This window comes from Gadus chalcogrammus, chromosome 14 (genome assembly GCF_026213295.1).
Source record: "Gadus chalcogrammus isolate NIFS_2021 chromosome 14, NIFS_Gcha_1.0, whole genome shotgun sequence".
Classification (NCBI taxonomy): Eukaryota; Metazoa; Chordata; class Actinopteri; order Gadiformes; family Gadidae; genus Gadus; species Gadus chalcogrammus.
The window spans coordinates 2351700-2359325 of NC_079425.1; the positions used below are offsets into that span (position 1 = coordinate 2351700).

Below are 7626 nucleotides of genomic sequence, written 5' to 3' on the forward strand. Positions count from 1 at the left end.
TCCTTCTGAGGGGGTACATCTACAGAACTGTGTTCTTCAGACGGCACGTTATCCTAGCATGCATCTCTGGTCATCAACACCACACCCAGATCATTAAGGCAACAATCATGCAATGTGACTGCAACGTTTGGAGAGTAGAAAGGAAGTGGGCAATAGGTGTAAGAGGATCTCATGTCTGTAGCTCTGTCAAGGGGAGGCAAGATTAATGGTTTATTTCTCTAAAAAATACTTTATACCTGTAAATATTTGGAAAATTTATAAAAGTGGTCTGAGGTAAGGGATATCAGTTTTTACGATATTCTGGTTAAATTTGGTTACCAAACATGATGGTTATAAGATTATTGTACAGTTCTAAGCCTTGTTTATTGCTAGTCAATTTGTTTGATTATTAGTTCTGTACATAAACCAACGGCAACAAACTACTAGATCGACTCAAGGTAAGTCTGTTGGCTGTATTTTGAAATGAGACGATCGACCCCAAGATCTTCATCCTCGTTCAGCTCAAGGTGAGGTGCTGGTTACGTTACTTATTGCTGGTTTGGTTTGTACTGGAATGTTGGTATTCCAGTTGGAAGGTGTTGAGCTTTCTGCAGAGGTCTGTTAGTTGTTTGCAGTTTGCAGAACAATGGAGGCCAATATGGGCACTTAATTTGGTTTCCTTTATGGTTGGCATTGATTTCATAAAACATTCTAGCACCAAAGTCAGTAGTTGGTTGGCTGTTGAGTCACCTGATCAGGGGAGCTGGCATTATGACTAGGATTGGCATTGCGTGACCTCATCACTAACGAGGGTACCCTATTGGGTCATCTGGCAGTACGATCAGGATTGGCATTTGCGTAACCTCATCACTAATGTGTTCACACTATTGGGTCCTCTGGCAGTACCTGATTTATATCTGTAACCATCTGGCATCTTTGTCTTGTGCTTTAGGTAGGGCATAATTCTAAAACCTTAAATTAGTTGACGAATTTCTCTTGCGTTTATAATTTTACCGACGACTTGGCTAACTGCGCTATACTTTTAAGTCAACTGCATACCGAAATCGAAATACTCTTGCGCGCACATTTTTGAGTTGCGAATATGAATGGAGCAAATTTGGCTTTTTCATACTACGGAAGACGATCATCCCAGCAGCTGAATGTGGCTAAGTATCATTTTACTATTATAGTAACTATTGATTGAACTATTGATGCTAGTGAGGTAAATATCTGGGATGTGAGTCAGTTAAACCCTACCAAATTGCAAGGAATTACTTTTTTACTATACTTTTGTGGCGAACAGTAGTGTCACCTTCCGAAATTAAACAACAGCTAAAATCATGGAACCATGTCCCACATGCTTATACAGTAATGTCGACTAAATAACTGTACAGAGCTGAACTTGTCCCTGTAGTTTGTGTCCCAAGGTGTCTGCCTCCACACCCAGCTCCACACCTCCCTGCTGTCACCACTGGTCTAAGAAGTCCATAACGGTTCGGTAAGGGCACTTTCAGTTTCAGGGCTTGGGCTGAATAACTTTCTGTAGTTGATGTGGTCTCTACTAGACTTCAGAAGTAAAAGGAATTGTTCAATGTTATCTGCATGAATCAAATGGTATAGTTGGTCAAATATTGTAATTGTAGTGTAAGAGTAGCATTAAAAAGTTGCTGCTTCACCTCCTGTTTCTGGTGGTTGTTACGTGTGATGTTATCTTGCCGTTATGATGTCATTTTTTTTAAACTGATGAATGTTGTTGGTCACAGTGGGGGGGGGGGGGGCAACTCCAGAACTTGCCTTCTTGAAAATGTATGATGCAATTGTGATTGGTTCAGTACCTTCATTGTGTGGAAGTTTGCCTTAAGACAGCCAACCTGTATGTCTCTAGTTAATAAATAAAGCTACTAAGTCAGAGCACAGCTATTTAGTTATAGCACGTTGTCTTCCGAGATTGAATCACATGTACATCCTGTACGAAACAAGAAGGCTGTGAACGTTTTAATAAAGATGCTGTCTGACTTCACAGGATCTCCTGGGCAAGGCATGGGGCACCAGGATGGACCGAGGCTGATCACCAAGCTGTTCTGAAACGCCAAAGGCCAGAGATTATTATCTTAGTTTTTTGTTTTTCCTTATTAGTAGTTCTGATTTTAATTCTGTGATTTGAGGTAATATCTTGGGTGATCCGAGTAGTGAGCTGTTTTTGCCCCTATTGCTGCTACTATAGTTTATACATTACTCAATACGTTGACATGTAAACTTAAAGTTGGATATTTGTTACCGCTTTACAAGTGCAAGGGTTTTTGTTACCAGATGTTTTGACCGAACTATCACTGTTACCAGACATTGTGGTGAAACAGTCTTATTGTTTTCCAGAATAGGAGCCGTGGCGGAGGGCAGCTAATGGCGATCAGTGCTGGAGGACCTGCTGGGGAAGGACATCCCTCGTGGGGGTCGAGACATCAGTCTCCGAGGTGATTATCACACTCGCCTCAATGCAATATAGAGTACTACTACTTCCGCTAAACAAGCCATTTAACCTCTCCTACATCCGTCTCTTCAGCCATCCCTTTGACCAGAATCATTTTGGGAACTATTTTAGAACTTTTCCCTAGGTTTATATTTTTATTTAGCCTCCAAGTAATTTCTGCTCTAGATGTGAAGGCTGCAGAGGACCCACCAGGATCCCCTTGGAGGACAGCAATGGGACTGCTTGAGGTCTTTGGAAGGTAAATGACAGCTGTTGGTCAACATTGAATTCTCAATCTGGTCATGTGACAACCAGTAGTGCACTCTTGAATTCACACTTCTAGATTTCTGAGAAAAAAATGACTGAAGATGCTTGGTCCTACACAATGGTTTCCAGAGTACCTATGTTGGGGCAGGTTTCAAATATTAAAACAAATCTCTTTTAATCTTTCCTCATCTTTTACACTCCATCCAGCACTTCAGTTCAGAATGCCTTCCAAAGAATGAAGCCCACCCACCCATGGCTCAGCTAATGGCGTTCACCGGACCAGGAACCCCGAGACCTGACGGAGGAGCCGTGCATCTGGAGGAACACCATGGGCTACCCGCCAAGTATTACTCGTAAGTTGGCATAAACTGTGTAGTTTACTCCCAGACATTCGAGCAAACTACCCCTGATACCAGACTGCCCATACCAGTGCTGTGTCTTACCAGACCATCAAACTACCACTGATACCAGAACGCTCAAACCAGTGCTATTACCAGCCAACTGCTGATGCATGTTACCAGAGCAGCAAAACTACCACTGTGATGGTTGCCAGACATTGAGGCCAAACTACCGCTGTTTGTTACGACCAGACTTCCACGAGGAGGGGGGCGCCTTCTTGAAAATGTATGATGCAATTGTGATTGGTTCAGTACCTTCATTGTGTGGAAGTTTGCCTTTCTTAAGACAGCCAACCTGTATGTCTCTAGTTAATAAATAAAGCTACTAAGTTATAGCACAGCTATTTAGTTATAGCACGTTGTCTTCCGAGATTGAATCACATGTACATCCTGTACGAAACAAGAAGGCTGTGAACGTTTTTATAAAGATGCTGTCTGACTTCACAGGATCTCCTGGGCAAGGCATGGGGCACCAGGATGGACCGAGGCTGATCACCAAGCTGTTCTGAAACGCCAAAGGCCAGAGATTATTATCTTAGTTTTTTGTTTTTCCTTATTAGTAGTTCTGATTTTCATTCTGTGATATGAGGTAATATCTTGGGTGATCCGAGTAGTGAGCTGTTTTTGCCCCTATTGCTGCTACTATAGTTTATACATTACTCAATACGTTGACATGTAAACCTAAAGTTGGATATTTGTTACCACTTTACAAGTGCAAGGGTTTTTGTTACCAGATGTTTTGACCGAGCTATCACTGTTACCAGACATTGTGGTGAAACCGTCTTATTGTTTTCCCAGAACAGGAGCCGTGGTGGAGGGCAGCTAATGGCGATCAGTGCTGGAGGACCTGCTGGGGAAGGACATCCCTCGTGGGGTCGAGACATCCGTCTCCGAGGTGATTATCACACTCGCCTCAATGCAATATAGAGTACTACTACTACTACTACTTCCGCTAAACAAGCCATTTAACCTCTCCTACTTTCGTCTCTTCAGCCATCCTTTTGACCAGAATTATTTTGGGAACTATTTAGAACTTTTCCCTAGGTTTATATTTTTATTTAGCCTCCAAGTAATTTCTGCTCTAGATGTGAAGGCTGCAGAGGACCCACCAGGATCCCCTTGGAGGACAGCAATGGGACTGCTTGAGGTCTTTGGAAGGTAAATGACAGCTGTTGGTCAACATTGAATTCTCAATCTCGTCATGTGACAACCAGTAGTGCACTCTTGAATTCACACTTTTAAAAAAAAAATGACTGAAGATGCTTGGTCCTACACGATGGTTTCCAGAGTACCTATGTTGGGGCAGGTTTCAAATATTAAAACAAATCTCTTTTAATCTTTCCTCATCTTTTACACTCCATCCAGCACTTCAGTTCAGAATGCCTTCCAAAGAATGAAGCCCACCCACCCATGGCTCAGCTAATGGCGTTCACCGGACCAGGAACCCCGAGACCTGAAGGAGGAGCCGTGCATCTGGAGGAACACCATGAGGCTACCTGCCATTTTGACTCGTAAGTTGGCATAAACTGTAGTCTACTCCAAGACATTCAAGCAAACTAACACTGATACCAGACTGCCCATACCAGTGCTGTGTCTTACCAGACCATCAAACTACCACTGATATAAGACCTGACAAACCACTGCTTTGTTACCAGACCATCAAACTACCACTGATATAAGACCTGACAAACCACTGCTTTGTTACCAGACCATCAAACTACTACTGATACCAGACTGCCCATACCAGTGCTGTGTCTTACCAGACCATCAAACTACCACTGATACCAGAACGCTCAAACCACTGATATTGCCAGCCAACTGCTGATGCATGTTACCAGAGCAGCAAAACTACCACTGTGAAGGTTGCCAGACATTGAGGCCAAACTACCTCCGTTTGTTACGCCCAGACTTCCACGAGGAGGGGAGCTGAAGGCTGGAGGACCTCCCTGCTGGTGGGGCGAGTGACACCCAACTCTACAGGGCTGACCACGGAGGAGAGAGTGCTGAAGCTGTGCATCCTGAAGGTGAATCTGGTACTGATGGTGCTGATACTGGGCAGGATGGGGTGTTGGGCTCTCCATCAGATGGCACTGGGCTCCAACCCCAAGGCAGAATACATTTAATGACATGCGTCAGAATGCATGTCATCACAAGTCTCTTTGGATAAGAGGGTCTGCTAAATACCTGAATGTCGTCTCATTTTGAATAATGTCAATGATCGATGTCATCCGTTTTTGCAAGGCACGGTTGAAGTGCTGTGTTCAGTCTGGGAAGGACACACCTGAGCTGTTTCACACCTGAATCTCTTAACCGCTAAAGCCCTTCAGGTCAGTAGTCCTCTGCTGAAGATTACATGAGCTAGGATAATGTGTTAATTAACTACAATTGTAATAACCTGTTTAACGTGACGCTGCATTTTATCCTCTGGCAATATTTCAGTGACCAACAAATGGTGCCTCATCACAGCTCATCATCGCTGGCCTGTGGATTCATCTCCTACACTCACACAACGTGACTTTGTCACCATCTGCTGCACGTTGGGATGCTAACGTGTTCCACCAGGGGTTCCTTCCTTCCCACCGTGGGAGTGTTCCTTGTCCTTTGAGGAGTTAGGGTTCAGTGTTAGGGACAGAGTTAGGGAGAGATGGTTGAGTCCTGGCTGGTTCACGATGAACCGCTCTAATGGTTTTTCAAATTGTGTTTGGATGCAACGCTTTGCCAAAATGTTTCAATGTGCAAACACTCACATGCATAAAATGTATACCAAGTGTGTTTGTAAAATAAATTCAGATAAAATCCTGCCTGTTTGTGTGGCTTTTTATTACCATAAAACAATTTTCTCTAACCTTAATTTCCTCAATTTTATTTGTATAGCCCTAATCACCATTAGTCTCAAAGGGCTGAACAGGCCAAATATTTATGACACCCCCCCTTTACCCAAGCCCCCACAAGCGCAAGAAAACTCCCTTGAATTAGCATAGAAGAAATCCCCACTGCTCTAACCTTAAAGGGGACATTGTACCACCAGGTGTGGGTGTGATTAGCCTTACAAGCCGTTTCGACAATCTGCCCCATATGACATCACTAGTGGGCGTGTCCACCTAGATCTGTGCTGGATAGATGAGCAACGTTTACTTCAGTCCACTGGGTAGGCCGGTAGACTGATCTATCCAGCACAGATCTAGGTGGCCACGCCCACTAGTGATGTCATATGGGGCAGATTTTCGAAACGGCTTGTAAGGCAAATCCCACTCACACCTGGTGGTATATGTCCCCTTTAACCCTACCTTAACGTCCCCCGTCCCCCATCTACCCTTATCTTTACCTCCCTTCTCCCTAAACTCGTCTCTACCCTCTACTTTAACCTGCCCCTTCCCTCACCTTAACCTCCCACTCCCCTAACCTTAAGATCACCTCTATCCTACCTTCCCCTCCCCTCTACCCTCAGCTTAACCTCAACTCTACTTTAACCCTCCCTCCTACCCTCTAGCCTAACCTTTCTACTCCTCCCCTCCCACTATTTTTACTTTTCTCATTCATTAAGTTACTTTTTTAAACGATCATGATGTACGTGGAGTATAAGATATGATTAAATGTGAGTGTCAAAATTACTGAAATCCATGAGAAATGTAAGTTTTCTTGACCATTTAAGGGGCGTATACAGTTGCTTGGCATAGCTTTAGGCGAGCAGTCTCTCACCACTTAGTTTAGGGCACATCGTTCAGATGACGCTCTAGTGAGGTACACAATGGCCTTTGTTAATGCTGCTAATGGATGGGAAAGAGGGAGTTTTTGCAATGGGTCTATTTCCGTTGACACTGATTTGAGTTGCCTCATTTCTCTTTGTCGCTGCTACCCTCTACAAATAGCTATCTCTCTTCTATCACCAGTCACTAATCAACCACAACCACCATTAAATTCAGGTTCGACCCAGTGGCGCCCCCTAGCGGTGCTCTTAGGCCATCGGTGTCCTGCTAATCTCCACCATGTTTATATCTCTCTGGCTCCCTGTACTGGCTCTCTGTGGAGCTCGCTGGCACCCTTTACTGCCTCTCTATGGGGGAGGAGAAAGACTAACGGTCACAGGGGAATGCGGCAGTTATTAATGCCTTCATAAACTGGAGTGTACGGTTCTCTAACAGCGTGGTGCACACACGTTGATTAGAAACACGATTTGGTGAACAGTTATTGATAGTACTTTGCTTGCTGTAATTGATTCCAGTACGAGCCTAGCACTACGCGGCCAAGTAGAACACACCCCCAGGCCCCGGAAAGCTGGACGCATAGCTTCGGTTTAACAAGTGATTGCAGGGAGTTGCATTGGCTGTGTTTACATCGGTGCCTCTTGGAAGAAGTGGGCCAGATTTTAGCCCAGGAAAGACAACGGGGAGGGGGGGGAGAGAGAGAGGTGGCTGGGCGTGAGGCATAGGCTAATGAAGGAAAATCTGACTTACTCTGGTTCGTCTTCGTTCTCCTCTTCCAGGATGTTGGGCAGTCTTTTCAAAACAAACAGGC

General features: G+C 44.4%; 1 long non-coding RNA gene across 1 annotated transcript; it reads left to right on the forward strand.

The window, feature by feature from the left end:
• LOC130403869 (uncharacterized) lies at nt 1-5906 on the forward strand. The gene is made up of 10 exons (XR_008904126.1): nt 1-1477; nt 2003-2450; nt 2633-2705; nt 2921-3066; nt 3559-4006; nt 4197-4269; nt 4477-4622; nt 5019-5135; nt 5353-5438; nt 5551-5906. It is a non-coding gene; the product is annotated as an uncharacterized LOC130403869 (long non-coding RNA).
• Nucleotides 5907-7626: the final 1720 nt, after the last annotated feature.